At 45.4% G+C, this 16,665-nt stretch overlaps 1 protein-coding gene across 1 annotated transcript in view; it reads right to left on the bottom strand.

Annotated features, from left to right (window-relative positions):
• Positions 1 to 16,665, bottom strand: part of LOC116155431 (ankyrin repeat domain-containing protein 7-like) — a 60,604-nt gene that overhangs the window by 25,032 nt on the left and 18,907 nt on the right. Inside the window, exons 5-6 of the mRNA XM_064492870.1 lie at positions 9,332 to 9,451; positions 141 to 466 (exon numbers count right to left, since the gene is read on the bottom strand). The gene's annotated coding sequence lies outside the window, so the exon portion shown is untranslated. The remainder of the gene's footprint in view (positions 1 to 140; positions 467 to 9,331; positions 9,452 to 16,665) is intronic.

Raw genomic sequence — 16,665 nt, 5'->3', positions numbered from 1 at the left:
ACGAACCTACCTCGGGGTCCTAACGGGCCGCGCGGCCTGGGCCTCACCCACACACCCCTACCTGTGCGCCTCCCCAACTGCGCAGCCCAGGCCTCACCCGCCAGCTCCTGACCAGCGTACCCCCACCAGCGTCCCCTTACCTTTCCGGCGCCAGCGGCAGCAGGGGAGGCAATGGCAAGCGACGGCCCAGTCCCCAGGCCGTCTTCTTCCTCCAAAGCTGGTCCAGGAGCACCGGGCTCCCGCCCAGCTTCCATAGGCTCTGGGCGCGCTCCCGTGTCCGCGCATGCGCAGCCCCCACCCCCACCCCCAGCAGCGCAGACCCTCAGGCTGGGGCTCCTGCTGCTCGGGATGTGGCCTGAGTGGGGCCTGGCGGGCCAAGCGGGGCCGGGCGGCGGGTCGACAGGGTGGCAGGTCGACGGGGCTCTTTGTTTTCACTTACAGCAAGTAACAGTGGTGTGAAGTCATCCTGTAAACAGCAAAAAGTTTATAATGTACAAAATTACATATTTCAAAACTGAGTGTAATACTTGTAACAGTCTCTGAACTTAAGCATATCACATGCAGTAAGTAAAGAGTAGCCCCTCCCCCCACCCCTCTGGGCTCCTACTCTTTAAAACGTACCTCCTTGACCTCTTCAAAAGATTCACTGTGAAGTTTACTGGCTCCAAGAAGCTTCCCTTCTATCAGTGTCAACCAGGCATTCCTGTACTTCATTTCTTGGCTCTATTACTCTCAAAACTCTCAACACGGCTCCACAGAGAACCATTTAGCTACTGAGTCAACTGCATTTTTAAGGAACCAGGCTGAGGGGAAAGATAGACTGTCTGCAATATGCATAACCTATCCAGCTACAATCATGACCAACCTCATCAGGTTAACAGACATTCCAATGGGAGTATGATTATTTGCATGTACATGTAAAGAAAAAGTTTTTCTTTAAAAGCAACTTATAAATCTAATTTGAAAAATTCAGTCCCATTCTTAAGAGATTATTATAAAATATGAAATAGATCATAGTCTTTAAAATCTTGAAGTAGTTATCAAAATATACTATAAAACAGGAATTGTAGAGTCAAATGCTTACAGAGGCAAAGTAGGTGACTCATGTAACTGAAGGTCCCAGGTGAGGATAGCAAACCGGAGAACACATGCCCCACTAAGAAGGGGCCGCCTCTGCACAGCAGACCACACAGCAGCCTGGGCTCAAAGGGGACCAGATTTGTTTCTTTAGAAGTCTGAAATGCACACTTCTGCACGAGTCTCCTAAATTTTAAATGTTGATTCAATGTGTGGAGGCAAACTGAACATACCCAGGCACCATGTTTAGTCTACAGCCCACCTGAAGTTTTCTGTTTGCTGTGTTTCCAAACAGTTGGGTATAAAGCAAATATTTGGACATAAAACCTTTCCTTTCTTTAGTATCATGTTTTACAGAAAATAAACTGGGCCCCAACATGTCATAAAAATTGCTATTAAGACTCATAATACCCACTATGAGAATTTTTCCAATGCCTACTAAAACTACAATCTGTCTGTATCACAATTTCCCTTATTTTTAATCAAATGGACAATTAGTTCATAAGATGGCTGAAACTAAATTATTAAAACAATTCTCATCTGTCACTAACTTCATGGGTTTGGATGTTTGAAACTGCCATCTTGCACGGTATACTTACATATAATAGAATACTATTCAGTCATAGAAAAAAAAGAATGAAATAATGCCATTTGCAGCAACATGAATGGACCTAGAGATGATCACACTGAATGAGGTAAGTCAAAAAGAGAAAGATAAATCCCATGTGATATCACTTAATATGTGGACTCTAAAATATGATACAAATGAACTTATTTACAAAACAGAAACAGACTCATAGACATTGAAAACAAACTGATGGTTACCAAAGAGGAAAGGGGGTTGCAGGGGGGAAAATGACCAGTTTGGGATTCGCAGATAGCAATTACTCTATATAAAATAGATGAACAACAAAATCCTACTGTATAGTATAGAGAACTATACTCAATGTCCTGTAATAAACCAAAATGGAAAAGAATATGAAAAAGTATGTGTGTGTGTGTGTGTGTATACACACACGTATGTAAAACTGAACCACTCTGCTGTACCCCAGAAATAAACACAACACTGTAAGTCAACTATACTGCAATAAAAATAATAAAACTGCATTTTGATTATGCCAGCGCTCAGTGAATCTAACAGATACATTCCAAGATCTGCCACACAGCTTTAACCAAAAGAAAGGTCATGATTTAACTATGATCACAGTCAGGAAAACCCTGTTGGCCTAATGACTTGGATGGTAACAAAAGGTGCAAAATCCTTAAAGGGCTCTACTTATTAAATCATTCACCATAAGCAAATTTCTAAGACTGAGTGTCACTGAATGATCAGTGATTGGAAGGAAAAAGGAGTTATTCTTCAAGCCCACAGATACTGCCAATAATATTCCTTTTAACTTGTCAAGCACAGAAGCAGAGATGGATAAAAGTCAGGCTTATGTGGCTGGAAAGGAGAGCACTGAAGAAGTAGCATCTGTCAAATCTCCCACTCTTCTAGAGAGGTCTTTTTTTGAGATCTGTGAATTTACAGGTATTACACGTATCCATTCAACAGTTCTTAACCAAGGGTTTTATCAGAATCTCAAGGAACTATTTCTAAATATCCGTGGTCCAGGCCTTACCAGATTTATTCAGTCACAATCTTGAGAGTAGAGCCTAGGCTTGTAAATTTCTTGTAAATTCTCCCAGGTGATTGTGGTTCATCAGCACAATTCTAGCTGAGAACTCATGCAGGAGACAACCGACCACTGCAGTCTCATTTCTTACCCACGTGGCCAGTTCCTTCTCTCATTTGAGGATTTGCACAAAGAAAAGTGTGAGAGATAAGTTACTTAACAAAACTGCATTTCATTGTCCTGGGTAAATAGCGGTAGAACAGGGGCTAGTCAATTCAGAAGCAACTTGATTTTATTATCTATGCATTCCTTACTTCCCATCAAGACATCCTAGATTTGAAAGCCAAGTCTAGACTCTTCTCTAAGTGGCTGTTTCTGCCAGAATAGGACACTAGGCCAGTTAATTATCTGTTCTTCTCTCCTACTTCCCACTTAATCATCACCTGTTCACTGCCAGTGTGATTTCCTCAGAGTCCTCATAAAACTGATCTCTCCCAAGTTTACAATTCACTCCCTCTTTCCCAAAATGAGAATGATTATCCCCGACAACTGAAGAGTAGCTTGCCCACCTACATAAACAGAAGGAGAAGGAGAACAAAAACAAAAACCTCCTCTTGGTAATTCCCAATTGTCCAATTTCCAAACTGGCCTGTATATTTCAACTGCTCTCTCCAGTCTGTTTCTTTTTTTCCTCTTAAGCCTTGGGCAATGAGAGAGAAATCACTTTTATATAAATCATTTTTTAAATAAAACAGGAACTTACCCGCAGCAGCAAGACTGATTATATTGTCAGGTGTTTTTGTTTGAGTATTAAGACAAAGTCTATTTCCAAGGCAAGTTTTGCTTTCTTCTATTTTTATGCTAATCAGAAAGAAATTTTGAGTGGGGAAAAATATTTGAAAAAAATTTTTATTTGCAACAAAAGCAATGTTTTCATAAATATCTGCCATAAATAAATAAAAGAAAGCTGTACCTTTTAATGCTTTGATAGAAATCTCATTATTTAAAGTGAAATCTCAGACAATTAAGTTCTTTCCAAATATTTTCACTCAGGGAGTACCTGAGCCTCCAATATGTAAACCTGCACCTACTATATCAGCGGAGGGCATTCCTGGCAGGGCTGCAGCAGCAGGAGGCAACGGATGTCCCGGAGCAAAAGCAGAAGGACCAGCTTCACCATCACCTGCTCCCCATACGTAGCCACAGCCCCGCTGCGAAGCTGCTCCAGGCTGAGCGTGGAAGACCCCAAGGTGTACACGGCCGGCCACATGGCCACCAGCACCAGTGAACATCCCTGCTGGCTGTCAAACATGACCTGACCTCACTTGTCCTGATCGCAGAACTGGGGGTCCTGGGGTGCTCAGGGCCTGTGGCCTACTGCCTCCCCTGCCCATGTGCACTCACCCAGCTCCCCTGCTGGGTACTGGGTCTCCTTCCTCCTTCCACCCACCCAAGTAGCACCTCTGCCTCCGCAGGCAGTCAGCCCCCACCATCACGTCACTACCCCCAGGCTTTCATCTTCTGTGGGCTCTGAGCCTACCACCCACTCCCAGGCACTTCCTAATGGAGCAGTGTTCCTTCCAGGGTAGAGGAGGGGCTGGGAGACAGAGCTCTGCCCTTTCTGTGGGCACCACCTTTCACTAGCCCCGGCCTTGGCTTTGGCGTTGTTTCTATGGTTAACAGGGCCTGAGATATTGTATTCAGTATACATACTATAAATGTAACACCTGTAGCTAAAAAAGACCCTGTATTTCAAATTATTTTGTAAATAAAGCTAGTGGAGCTATTATACCTTGTTTCTTGTTTCAATATTGGCATTGGAGGAAAGCAGCTTTGCCGCAACTGAAGTATTTGCAAACAAGGCAGCGTAATGGAGAGCAGTGTTGCCAGTGATGTCTGTGAGGTTTGGGTCGGCACCACCTTCTAGCAGAACCGTCCTGTTACCATGGAAAGAAGAGTGCAGGAATGGCAGGGGGTGGTTGGGACTGACTGTCCTCAGAAGCTGTATTCATCTAGCCCCCTCCTCCCACCCACTTACATTCTGATGCACTGAGTCAGCCCAGTTTTCTGTGTCCCTGGCAGAAATGTGGTCCTGCTCTGTATAAAGTTGGTTCCTACCACTGCAGGAGCTGGTGAGAGTGTGTTCTCACCCGACCTTGCAGGATGGGCCTCTGGGCGAAGAGGAAGTGAGCAGGACATGGGGCTTCTCTGGGCTGCGGGGAGAACGCTCATAAAACACCTTCATGATTCCTTTTTTGGGATTCAGGATGGAGATCGTAACACTGGGAAAAACCAGGCCTCTTCTTCACCCTCTCACCCTCTCCTTCCTTTCTCCTAGAAAGATGAGGGTGCCCTGCTGGCCTGGCGGTACAGCCCAGCTGGGGCTTCCTGACTGTGAGCTCAGCTCTCAGCTCCACTGTGACTGATCATCAGAGATCCTTCAGTCTTCAGCCAGGTGCCCTCTGCTTCCAGGTACCCTGTGTTCCTGCTGGGCCATAAAGCTCTTTCCACCCCACACCTCCCTTCCCTTCTGCCTCTCACAGGAATATTCTGAGGCCAAGTTTAGGTGGATAAAATGGCCACATGCGTGATTTCTAAAAATTCTGCACAATGGCTGTCACTTAAATATATCAATCTACCGTCCGGAAGCTCCCTCCCCTCTGCTGTAAAAACATACTTGGAGATGAAACTGGGAGGAGAGGCATGTGGCCAATCTCTGCCAAAGGGGTCATCACTTTGTGGGCAGTGGAGACCTCTGATCTGCGTGGAACCGCCCTGTTCCTGTGCTCTGGCGGTGACATCCAGCATGGAACACGCAAGCTGGCTTGCCCGGGTGCCGACAGCAGCCTGCCTCATAAACGGAAACTCCAGACAGGAAGTTTGAAACCCTGGACATGATTTCTGCCCTGGCTGAGGTTTTTGTGTCCCCAGCAGGTCCTTCCTGCGTAACCTATTTCACAGCAGTGGCTTAGGTTTTCTCAGGTTTGGGGTGCTCTGTCCATTGCCCCTTATCTCCTACGATTTAAAGTGGCTATTGATGGTATCCTTAACTGTCTCAGACATTTCTGGAATGCTGCCTAGTTTGGGGGTTGCTTTCATTTCTTGTTTGATATTCACAACTACAGATGTCATGATAGATGAGGACGTGGAGGTAAGTGGCCCACTCAGAGTCACAGAGGTTGTTGCTGCATAGGAAAATAGTTCAGGTCCCCAAATTTCTGGTCTAGTGCTTTTTTTTAAAACTACATCATGCTCCTGGGGGAAAAGCTGCGGTTGTATGCAAGAGGCCTTGGGGATATGGGACGGGGCCCAGGTTTACCTGGAAGTGCTAAGTGCAGTGGGAATTGGGTACCATGTGCAGTAAGAGGGAGCTTACACCTCCTCACTGACTCAGAGGCAGTGATGGCCTCCTGGCGGTGTTGGGAACCCACCAAATAATCATAGCCTCTGACCTCCCGGAGGACACTTCATATTGGAAGATCATGGTTGCCTCCCCCTACCTTTCCCAGAGCAGAACATACTGGTCCAGGCTGGCAGGGGCCAGCAGCATCTCCAGAGGATGCTCCTTCAGGACTTGGGGATGAGGCCAGGTTCTGTGTGGCTTGCTTCCCTGCCTTCTTCCATTGCTGAGGCCTCCCACCTTGGGTAGAATCTCTGAAGGGCCTCCTGCCTCCCCACTTCAGCCTGGTGACTTACCCCAGGGGATGGGTGGCTGTAGTGGGCCCAGTACCAGGACTCCCAGCTGGTGGTGGGGCTTGCCCTGGGCTAGGAGGTTCTGTGTCTTGCATCCCTCAGGGAAGGTCTTATCTGTTCCACCACCATACATTGCACAATAAAGGGGATTGAAAGAAGAATAAAAACCTACAAATCTTACTCGATCAAAATAATTGTCATTAAAAAGCCTAAAGGTGAAAAACAACACTTGAAATTCAAAAGCAATATAAGTAACCCAGAAAGGTTAACAGTATATTAAAAGAATTCATTCACTCTTATCCTATAAACAGTTACAGTTATAGAAATACCAAGGGGACAATCAAGTGTGTTTTACCTAAAGGAGTCTTCTCCTGATCTAGTGGATGGGGAATGAAAAAATGCCAGTCTGCTTATCTGCACTGTAACCACTAAACAAAGCTCTGGTATGTTGTATATTTTTTTTAATGCACTGTCCTTCAGTAGTAATACTAGGATCATTCCATATTTTTTCTAGAGACAAACTGGGATTTCAAAACACTCTCCTAAAAATTAAGTATTTCCCCTTCCTAAGGTTTATACCGAGAATGGTCACTGCCTTGGGGAAATTAAAATATGGGCTATAATGGTGACTATTTAAATAATTAATATACTTCCTCCATAGTCATTATTAATTGCTAAAAGAGAAATGTAATTATATATATATATTATATATTATTTATTTATATGTATGTGTGTGTGTGTATCATCCTTGAATGCTGTGCAGGAATCAAGGAAAGACAAAAGCCAGAGCTCAGGGCTGGGCCCAGGCCTCTCATTTCTTTGACTATACTGACTCCTGATGGCAATGGAAGGATTCCTTTTTTTTTTTTTTTAAACAAAGCAGCTTATTTTCGTTGTGTGCCTTAACATTATATCCCCTGGAAGGAATCCTCTCACAATGCACGTGTGTATTAAATCCTCACATTGCACACTTTAAATATCCTACAACTTTGTCAATTATACCTCAGTAAATCTAGAAGGAAGAAACACGACATCACCACTAGTAAGTTCCTGATCGATATGCCTGTCTTCACAAAGGATAAAGACATTTACAGAATGTGGAAAAGGGGACATCATGTTTAGTTCAAGACAAATGACGATTATATAGCTTTCACGCACTCATTTACTACGTACTGACGTGTACCTGTGTGCAGAGTCCTGTGCTACTAGGTCCCAAAGACACAGGGAGAACAGGCCCCACACAGACTCTCCATCAGGCCCTGTCTACTAACAGTGACAGGCATGGACCAAGAGAAGAAGCACAGAGGGCAGTGGAGATGCCAGTGGGGCTGGGCCACCTCAGGCAATGCCCAAAGGAGGACAGCAAGCAGACAAACAGCATTCCAGGCAGAGGGAACAGCACAGGGGAAGGTTCTGGGATCAGACAGATGGGTGGGTTTAAGAAACTTGTGGAGGAAAAAAAAAAAGAAACTTATGAAGTAATTTGTGCCTAAAGCACAGAGATTGAGGATAAGGATGGCATTTGACAAGACCTAAGAGGTGAGCAAGGACCAGCTTTTGTGAATGATTTTTCATTTTGCAAGCACCCAAATTTAACTAAGAGCATTTATCTTTTTTTTTTTCCTACTAAAGCAATATGACGCGTTGAATCCAAAACTCACTACATGAGAAATCCTACAAATCTTTCAACCTACAATCTCACATCTTCCAGCCTTTCTCCACTATTGTCCTCTCTCCTCTGGTACATATTCTGTGTACCACTCACTGAACAAATTAATCCCTCTAAGGCTGCCACCCTTAGGGCCTCAGAGACTGTCCTGCCTGGTCATGGAGCAGAGGTGGCCTCTGAATGGACCAACCATGGACACCTGACCCAGTGACCCATCTGTAGGGGGCCAGCCACCCGTGCAGAGGTCCTTGCAGCACTCTGAGGTTGGAGGTTATTCAGCTGAACCAATGTGCTCAGTCTAGACTGCGACTAGAGAACACCTTAGAGGTTGGACAAGAGATAGGGCAATGGAGCTGGCCACAAGGACAGCCTCTGGCCCCCAAAGCACAGGCCCTCATGCTTACAGCAGACCCTCTTTATCCCGAGCTGGCCTGAGTCTTGGATGCACCTCATGGGCCTCACGGACTCAGCGCCTCACAATTCCTCTGCTATTGCACGACCTCATGTTTTTCTGTTACCCTTGTTTAACTTAATCCTTGTCACATTAGTCATCTTCCCACACCTCTGAAGACAGAGATCACATGTTTAGCCTCCTTGTATCTGTCATGGCACTGTAAGTCCTCAGCACATACTTGATGGATGGAGGGTGGACGGACGGGTGGGTGAATGGATGGGTGGATGGATGGGTGGGTGGGTGAATGGATGGGTGGGTGAATGGATGGATGGATGGATGGGGCGTTTTTGTGCCCCTGCCCTGCTAGATCTCAGAGCTAGGGGAGTTGGCAGCAAACAAAGGAAATGGTGAAGGAGCTGAGGAGAAGGAAAGACTGGGGAACAGAGATTGATGTGGCCGTTTAAGGTCACTGGAGTTTTTAAAGATAAAGTAGGTTAGCCCAAGCGTTCATCAAAAGTCATCATTCTGGGACATAAAATTTACCATATAACAGCTACGTATTTATTACTGTTTTAAATACTGTTTTAAAATACTCAATGTATGCAATAAGTACAATAAACATCATTTAACCAGTTTCATACTAAAATGCAAAGTGTTTTAATCTTGAAATGTTATATTACATAAAAAGATGATTAAACCTCACATATAACAAAGGCTAACCCACTGATAGCAATAGTAAATTAAAAATAAACCACTTGAATTGTCTAGGTGCTCAGACTAATGTTTTTCTGTTCACTGAATAAATGACTTTGGAGGTATTTCCCCCACCCGACCTATTTAAATCATAGTAACATTCCCCCCAGAAAATATATTTATACTCACATTTACTTGAGCTTGAATGGACCAGTCACCAAGTACTGGATGGGAAGATAACTGGGAAGTTTTGGGAACGACTCCAAGATCACTTTCTTCTGACTGTTGGATCAAATTTGACTCGGGGTCCTACAATGAAAACCACACATTTAACTAGATAAAGCTGGCCCGTGTACATGTGGATCCTAAATGGTTATGCATGAGGCCGTGCAGTACACCCAGGCAAGGCACATCCAAAATGTGGGACACAGATGCTTTTGGAAAATGTCAGCTCAATGTGACTAGAGACGACAAATCAAAATTTCTTCTTTTCTCAGATTTTCCCAGGAACACCTTTACTCGGCTCTACTTTTTAATTCTTGGCAACGTATTTCCTTCTACATGAAACACTACAGCATGTACATCACCAAACGTGTTGGTGGTGGTGGTGGTGTTGAGAGAAAATTCCACTGTGGAGATAACAGGCCCCATGTGATGAAGGCCCACGATGTGTCCGGCACTCTGCCTTATCATTACCACTCACACGTGATTCAGTCATTCCAATCCTCCTTCAAGCTAGGATTATCCTCACGCTGTGGTTGAGAAAACTGATGCCTAGAAAGGTTACGTAAGCCCTCAGCTGTAAATGAGAGCAATGGTCCAATACCACAGCCCCAGTAAATGGTGGAATACAGGATTCAAACCCACATGTCTTTTCACTCAACAAAAGTGTGCCACAGGGGTGTTTACCAAGTGGGTGCATGCAAAACAGTTCAGTCTTCTTATGCTCTCCCAGACCACAAAAGCTTCATGCAATATTCATCCAAGCCAATCCGGCAGTCATCCCAGACCCCCCTCACCTGCCCAGACCTGTCAACTCTGCCCCTTTAATTTCTCTCAAATTTGTCTCTTTCTTTCCACCCTCACAATCAGCCACCATAGCCTCTGTTCTAACTATTGCAACTAATCTCCTTCCTCCAGTCTTGCCCCTTAATCCATATTCCCCCGACAGTGTCATCTATCCGAAACACGGACCTGTGACTAAGGCTAAGTGATTGAAATGCTTGGCACAGTTCCTGGTATGTAACAAGCAGTGAGGAAACACTGGCTACGATCATTAGACCAGTAGGTAACGATGACTTTTGTCTACAGGATGAGATCCACACTTCTTGGCATAGTTTAAAAGGCGTAGGAAGCTGACCCCACCTACATTTTTAGGCACATCTTCCTCCAAACACAGATTTGTTTGCAATTTGTCCCCAGGGCCCTCTTGGCCTTGGCAACTGCTGTAGGGAATGCCAGCTCATCCTTGTCCAGCTTCTCGCCTTCTGGACGTGCCTGCACCCGGCAGGAGAGCCCCTAAGTTCACCTAGAGTTTACCCCTCTTGACATCTATTATTGTTTAAGGCACTCATTTGTTTTCTGGGGTTTTTTTTGTTTTGTTTTGTTTTGTTTTGGTGTTTATATCATTGTTATTTTTTTGGTTTTGGTATTTCTTTGTTCCCTAGACTATGAACTGGCAGCCGGGATCAAATATTTTCCCTTGTTCTTATCCTCTGACTAGAGGTAGTGGGTTGGCCTGGTTATTAGAAGCCATAAGAAATCTCTCTCCCTGAGCAAGGGAGAATGTTAATCAGCATAAATACAATGCTGAGAACTGAGCAGAAAGTGGTCTAGGGAGCCAGGAACGAATTGTTAAAACCAAAGACCACAAGCAGGTCAGGAGTAAGCAGGTCACTGTCCTCGCCAAGCCCGGGGGCAGGCAGACACTGTCACCAGGCCTGGCTCTCCTGTGCCTGCCACAGCGTGATACGTGGGAGGGTTAAAGGAGTCAAAGGATCAAACACAGATGAAGACAAAGAGCTACTAAAAACATGCTGTCTAGTACCTAAGGGAATGCAAATAAAACAATGAAGCCCGTTTTTCTCCTGTCACACTGACAAAAATAAAAATATTAATTCCCAGTATTGTTTAAAATGTAGGGAAACAAATGTTCCTAGTTCACGGATGTATTATTTTCGTGAAGGTGCACATTTCTCCCACAGTCCTACAAGCAAAGGAAATCAGAACCAAAGGGTGATGGCCTGGAGGATCTGGAGGGATGGGAGGGAATGAGACGATCCATCTTACGTCCCAAGCCTGTCCTGGACCTGGGCACATCACCAACAAGGAGCACACAGAGAATGTCTTTAGAGCACATTGGGATTTGAACAGGCAATGCACGGTGGCATCGCAGCAGAGCCCTGCAACTGCGTGTGGCCACCCCCTGCTGGGATGCACACAGGCCAGCCAAGTACGATGTGAAGCATGCCCGTCACAGCTGGAACAACCATGTGGCTGGAGACACTGGAAAAGTGGTCTCCTATGCTCTCTGAGTCATATCTGGATGGCTTTGGCTCTCCAACAATCCCCTCTGCACAGCACAGCTCCCGCTGCCTGTGCCAAATGTCTCAAGCAATGAACTCCCTGGCTGGAGGATGTAAGTATTTCTGCCACTGCCAGGAGTCCTGGATGATGCACAAAGTGTGTGTCTAGCACATCAAATTAGAGATGTCAAATCACTTTAACAGAGATGGCCTCTCACCTGGCCAGGGATGAGGTTCTGGGTTTGCCACCACTGCTCCAGGCCAAAGGGTCAGAGCACAGTCACAGGGCAGACCTCAAGCCAACAGCACCAGCTCCCACAAGGTCATTCACCTGTACCAACAGCAATAACCTTCTTCGGGAAGGGAGGTGAGGGTAGAAGCCAGCAGGCCAAGTGCCATCAGGGTGTTGAAGGCACTTGTTTACACAGCGTAAGGATAGACAGGCCAGAGGAAGCTGAACTAGGGCAGAGGTCTACTCCACCATAGAAAGGCCTTTGAAGACCCTTTGCTTCCTGAGGTCAGTTATCAGGGCATGCGAAATGAGTAACATCCAATGATCCTCCAATAATATGCCTGATACATGCTTTGATGGTCAATATCTTAGCTACATCCTCCAGGTGTTCTTGGCTGGGCAACACGGCTCCCCCAGATTTGGCTCCCGCAGCTCTAAGGTGCGCTTCACACTAGCCTGCAGGTGGCACTGTGCTGGCAAGTGCGACTGTCCAAGTCAGGAGCTTTCATTACACTAAAGGCTCACTTTTCTCTGGGAAATTTTTCCAAGAAACCAGCTATCCCACACTGAAAAATGTAGAAAACATCACAGTCTGGCGAACCCTGGCCCAAAAGACTGTTTTCAGGTGGAGGAGTGCAGGCAGTGTGCAGGCATTCACATCAGTGGTCTGACCTGGCCCCTGCAAATTACAAGCAAGGAGTTGGCTGGACCTGAGTTCACATCCCCGCCTCACTACCAAGATACAGAGAGCGGAGTTCAGGCACCCACACTCATGCTCATTCACTGGTCCCAAACACTGCGTTCCAGCTGCAATTTCAGTCTAAACTCCCTTCCCTGCCCAAGCAAGCCACACGTCAGCCAGGCCAGCAGGATCCCAGGACCAGAAGCAGCAAGAGGAAGGGCTCTCTGAGCACCTCTGGGAAAGCCGAATGTGACAGGCAAAGCGCAAAATCATAGAGAGAAGCCCAAGGAATCTACAAATCTGAAGTTTCAAAGGCAGATGCTAGAGCAGAAGGAGGAAGAATATAAAAATACACAGACCAGCTGTCCAGAATCAGCAGGGTTAGTTTCAGGTTAATGCCTAGAATAGGCAATTTATCCAGTGCTGACTTTTATTTACCTAAGACAGATGAGGCAGATTGAATAGGAAAACAGCCAGACACAGGCAGACATTTAATTCTAAGTCCTGCATTTTCCATAAAATTTCTGGTATAGACTCAGTTCTCAGTATTTGTGGATAAATGATGGAGGGTGGGATGAAGGCATCCCTAAACACTGCTCTGAGAGTTACATGAATTGAGAAATGCTACTCACTGTGTCAACCCACTTCATTCCAACACAGAGCAGCGGAGAGTGGAGTACGGGCAGAAATTCACACAGCTGCAAACTCTGAAGTAACATCAGTTCCATTCAAGAAGTACGCACTGAGCATGCCAACCAATGCCTTGTCTGCTACAGATTTCTTGGCTTGGAGTTACACATATACATGGTTTTTTGCCAGATTTTTGTTTGTTTAGCTTCTAACAACAAAGAAACTAAGGAAGGGAATATACTGAACTGAAAAGCCTGACTTTATCTTCCATTGTGTGTTATTCATCAGAACATTTAGGGTAACCAATGTGTTGGACTGAGGGGTACACTTCAGTTCTCAGAGAGTCTCAGCAAAATGGGATGCACTGGTCACCCTATTCCCATGTAATCATCAAATGTCTAGTATTCTCCTCGGCTTAAGCACAGAAAGCCAGATCCAGCTGGATCTCAGCTGTCTTCAGCTTGGTTCTCACAGGAAAACTCAGTCTGCTAACCATGCTGTCTCCGGAGCTCAGTGTTCAAGCAGCAAAGGCCAGTGACTCCCTGCCAGAGGGGGGTCCTATTCTAACCACAGCTTATGTTCAGTGAGCGCGTACTATGTGCCAGGCACCATTCAAAATCCTTTACATGAATCATCTCACATAAACCCCACAAAAACCTTTGGGAGGCATTTTCATTATTATTATAATAATACATTTTACAAAAAAGGAAACTGAGGCTCCAAAAGAATTAATCTTCTCCAGATTCCAGAGCCTCAATCCATTCTTAGAGCAGTGATCCTTTTAAGATGTTAAGTCAAATCACTTTATGCCCCTCTCCTCAGGACTCTCCAGTGAATTCTCATTTCACTCAAAGTAAGCTCCAAACTCCGTATCATGGTCAAGAAGATCTTGCATAACCACTCCTCCAACCAACCTACCCATTATCTGATCTCATCTCCTAATACCTGTCCCCTCACTTCCTGGGCTCCAGTGTACTGCCAGCTGGTTCCCCCAATGCACCTAACAAGCTCCCACCTCAGGGTCTTTGCACGTGCTATTCCGTTTGTGTAGGCTCATTCTTTTAGTTCCTTGAGGTCTCTGTTCAAATAGAGCTTCTCTAACAACCCTACAGAAAACAGTAAACACACACATTCTCTCTCATACACACACAAACACACACGTACGTACCTATTCCTTTTTATATGTATATATATGTACTTACTTATTGTCTGTCTACTACCCACTGGAATAAACAGCTCGATGTTAGCAGAGACTCAATGTGTTCTGTTCACTGCCCTGTCCCTTCTGGACCTAGGACACATTAGTTTAATAAATGTTTGATGAATGAGTTAATCAAAGAAGAAGCCAGGACTGGACCCCAGAGCCTGAGCTCTCAACCCAGTGCCCTACCATTCCCCTTCCTGGAGAGACACCCCCATGTTGGGAGGGAAGCTCAGCCATGTGAATTCTAAGACATCCCAGTACCAGTAACATGAGCAGAAATTCCAAGAGAGTTTCAGGGAGGCAGCTTCAGCTCCTCGCTTCCTTTCTGTCTGGTACTTATCTTATTAGAATATTTAAAGATGTTCTGTAAGGCTTAACATCTGAGAAGAGTGTAACAATCCGAAATTTCACTTCTTGCTTTGGCTTATATGGGGGCTTGTCTGTTTGAATGAAGACAGTCATTCCCATGGTTTCAAGTGATAAGCATATACTATTTGAGAATAAAATCTCACCCTGGACACATTGAGGCTCATAAATCTCATTGGCACTGCTCAGAGGTAGCTGTGGGGGAAAAATGGGGTCAGACATATCAAGGTCTCCTTATTTTATCTCAAAAACTGTAAGTTAATTGTAAGTTAGGATTGAAATTTTAAATACATGCTATTATCAAAAGTAATTGCAATGTTGAAAAACGTGTCCCTCCTAGGAGCCAAAGTTAAACAATTTGTTTTCTTCTTTCAGCAACCTGGAATCGGCTCTCAAGTTAAAGCACAGCCCACGGCTCTCCAGCAGTCACCCTGTCATTTCCTACGCCAAGTGCACTCTTCCTCACTGACGCCCTTGTGGGTCAGAGTACCTAACAACCCTCAGCGCTCTGTTCCACGCCTCGCCCTGCCTGAGGCAGCCCATGGGTGAAAGGACAGCTGCACATGATTTGTTTTCTTGCCATACCTCTTCCAGCATCTCCTACCTGCTCTACGATGCAGTCTCTTCCTGTATCTTGAGCATCATGTCAGAGTCTGCGTAAGGATGCTGGTGCCACGGTTTTTGCTGTCTCTATCCTTAATGGAAATGCCACTTCCTAACAGCATCAACAGACCAGAAGCCAGACTCAGCAGCTCACACACAGTGTCATCTCACCTCACAGCAGTCCTTCAGGTGGGAGCTCTAACACACATCAGTTCATGCACCGGGAGACTGGGGCTTGGAAGTTAAAGGAAGGTGCTCCAGGTCGCAGGTGGAGTCACCTCCAGGATGAGCTACTCTAAAGAGCCTTCACATGGTGGTTCTCGAGGACGTCCAAAGCCTCTCTGACCCTCCTCCCTCGAAAAGGTAGCGCCTAATGCCCCAGGGACTTGCTTCTCAAGAGCAGAATGACGCTCCGTCATTAAAAGGACAGCTTCTGCCTGCTTCTCTCTTCCTTGGATTCCTGGCTCTAGGGGAAGTCAGCCACCACGTGATGGGGACACTCATGAAGCCTGGGCAGGGCCCACGTGGGGGAGCCTTCACGTGACTGTGGCTCTGACACCGTGAGAACAGCCTCATGAGACCCCAAAGCAGAACCACCCAACCACGTGGCTCCCCAGTTCCCGACCTACAGCACCTGTGAGAAGTGAAACAAGCTTATAGCTGGTTCACACCCGTTTCGGGATAACAGGTTACACAACAAGAGATAACTAGTACACCTGATTTTTAGTTCATTTTCACATTCATAAATCTGAGATTCTGAAACTACATTCTGCCTCCTTTTTGCAAATAGTATTTGTCCACAGAGAGCTCCGAGGAGATTTTCGAGCAATAGCAGCCACCAAGAGGACAGCAATATGGAAAAGGAAATGAAGGAAACATAACCGTAAAATCGTCAGCAGGAAACACTTAGGGAGAAAGTACTGATGTCTGCAGTTTACTTGGAAGTGCACTTTAAACATAAGGTGAATTAATGGACAAAGAGATGAGTAGGTGAACAGGCATGAGACGGAGCAGGTATGGTCAAATTCTAAGCATGTGCTGTAGGAGTGCTCAGTATGAAACCCTTTCACATTTTTTTTGGATATTGGAAATTTTCATAATAAAATTTTGGGTGAAACCACCAGTAACATCAGCTTCAAATGACCTCTGGTACTGGTTTTAGTACCTTCTGGCTCCAGGTTGTTCTAGGCACTTGGGATTCAACATGAACCAAGATGTGTGCCCTAGAGGGATGAGAAACTGGCCTGGAACTTGCATTCTTATATTCTATTCCCTCAAATG

The sequence above is a fragment of the Camelus dromedarius genome, chromosome 12, assembly GCF_036321535.1.
Source record: "Camelus dromedarius isolate mCamDro1 chromosome 12, mCamDro1.pat, whole genome shotgun sequence".
Classification (NCBI taxonomy): domain Eukaryota; kingdom Metazoa; phylum Chordata; class Mammalia; order Artiodactyla; family Camelidae; genus Camelus; species Camelus dromedarius.
This window is presented reverse-complemented; position numbering and strand designations above follow the sequence as displayed.